General features: G+C 43.5%; 1 pseudogene; it reads right to left on the bottom strand.

The window, feature by feature from the left end:
• Positions 1-517: 517 nt before the first annotated feature.
• Positions 518-1,113, bottom strand: LOC143389661 (GTP cyclohydrolase 1 pseudogene; annotated as a pseudogene).
• Between the last annotated feature and the right edge of the window lie 1,006 nt (positions 1,114-2,119).

Genomic DNA, 2,119 nt, shown 5'->3' with positions numbered 1-2,119 from the left:
GTGGTAAGGGTGTAGCTGGAGCAGGTGGGAATTAGGGCATGGTTTTGGGTATATATTTGTATCTGGAGACTGGAATCTCTCTCTCTGCTTCTTGATCACCATGTTGTGAGCTGCTTCCCTCTGCCACACACTCTGCCATGATGTTTAGCCTCATCTCTAGCCCCAAGAAATGGAGCCAGCCTTCTATGGATTAAGACCGCTGAAACCATGAGTGCTCAAATAAACTTTTCCTCCTCTATGATTGTGCTGGTTGGGTCCTTTAGTCAAAGCAGTGAAAAAGCTGACTAAAACAAGGAATAAGATTCACATCTATAAAAATTGAAAATGAAATGTATAATGAAGAAGACACTGGCGGTGTGATATGCATTACTTTGCACTGGCTGAAGTTCAGCTCTGAATGAAATTCAAAAACTCTCCCCACATCTTTGGGTCTTCCTGAAGATGTAACACTGGTCACAGTTATGCTGTTTATTTTTGGCACCCTTTGAAATACCATACAGGTGTGTTGCTTCTACCACTACTCTGTCTTAGCAGGTTATAAGGCTTCTGTGATTGCCACAGCAATTTTTTTTCATGAGGTGCTCTTGAACTTGCACTCTCCTACTATAGATATCTACAACCCTTCCAAGCTTGCTGAGACCAATGATTTACTTGGTAGGAAAATAACAGGTAGGGATATTTCCATCAAATGGAACCAGATGATGTTCACACATGGAAAATATCTATGTCCTTCACAATCACCATATCATCATGATCTTCATCAAATAGAGCATGATTAAGGAATCTGAGATAGTCTCTTGGTAGCCCTTGGTGAAGAATTGCATGGCCACAGATGCCTATTAGGACCATTTGAGAAGACCCTTCCACTGCAGGTTGGTGCTTAGCCAGTTCAGGTGTACCATTAAGCAGCCATCAGGTTAGGGAGGTTGAGCTAGTCATCCTCTGCATCACAGGGGCCCTGGTCCTTACAGCATGGGCGGACTGGAGGCTTGGTCATCAGGGATTCTCTGCCTACAGGCTTGGCCCAGGCCACAAAGGCTCCCACTTGGGAAACCCACTGGCGTTCTGCTGTGGCATTTCTGCCACACTTCTGGGCATTTTCCTTAGACCCATCACCACCTCTCCAGGGAGACCCAGGGCACTTCAGGGACGTAAAACTTTGCATACTGCCATGGGCAATGACTTGTGGCCTGAGTCATCTAAGGAAGGTAGATGACCTGGCAGACATGTGCTGAGTCAAGGGCACCACAGACTCCAAATAAGCTGTTTTTGAGATCATTTTTATTTTCTTCTGTTTGGTCTGTCCTGTTATTGATGCCTTCTATTGCATTTTTAATTTTGCCAAAGGTATTTTCTTGATTCAAAAATTTTCATTTGAGTTTTTTAAATTGCTACTTTATATTATTCTTCTCTGATACAGCATTGAAATGTTTGTCAGCATTTTCTTCAAGTTTCATAAAGCAATTGTTTTAAATTTTCTTAGAGTTCTTCCAACCAATGACATTCTGGTTTGTTGCTGGCACTTTATTTTGACTCTTAGCCTAGGTCATGGTTTCATTTAGGCTCTTGATGCTTGCTGGTGTGTGACATCATTTGGGCATAGATGGATTAGGTGTTTATTTCAGTCTTCCTAACCAAGCTTTGTTCCTGTCTGTGTTACTAGTAATGTTAAGCAGGATGATTGCTTTTTCTAAGCCTGTAGCTATTTCCATGATCTCACTACTGGATGTTGCCCAGCTCTGGTTTTCTGAGGGTCTACTGTTTGTGTGTTGTCACTGTTTGTGCATTAAAGGGTGATCAAAGGCCAGGTTTGTCCCCAATATACTCTTGGCATGTTATAAATGAAGTAGGGGAGTATCCAGAAAAAGTGGTCCATCTCCACAAGCCTGTCCTTGGGGTTGACATAGGCCCAGTTGCCTTATCCACAATTGTAGGCTGTGCTCAGGCCACTGCAGGATTCTCCTCAACTCTGGAAAGAATGGCCATGGGTGGACTAGCCCTGGATCTTATGCCATGCCTATGGCTATCAACACCATGAAGTTGTGTCACACCCTGAGCCCACAGCCCACCAAGACCAGTATATACTGGGGCAAAACTAAGGCTGGCTTTATTATGGTCT

The sequence above is a fragment of the Callospermophilus lateralis genome, unplaced genomic scaffold, assembly GCF_048772815.1.
Source record: "Callospermophilus lateralis isolate mCalLat2 unplaced genomic scaffold, mCalLat2.hap1 Scaffold_63, whole genome shotgun sequence".
NCBI lineage: Eukaryota > Metazoa > Chordata > Mammalia > Rodentia > Sciuridae > Callospermophilus > Callospermophilus lateralis.
This window is presented reverse-complemented; position numbering and strand designations above follow the sequence as displayed.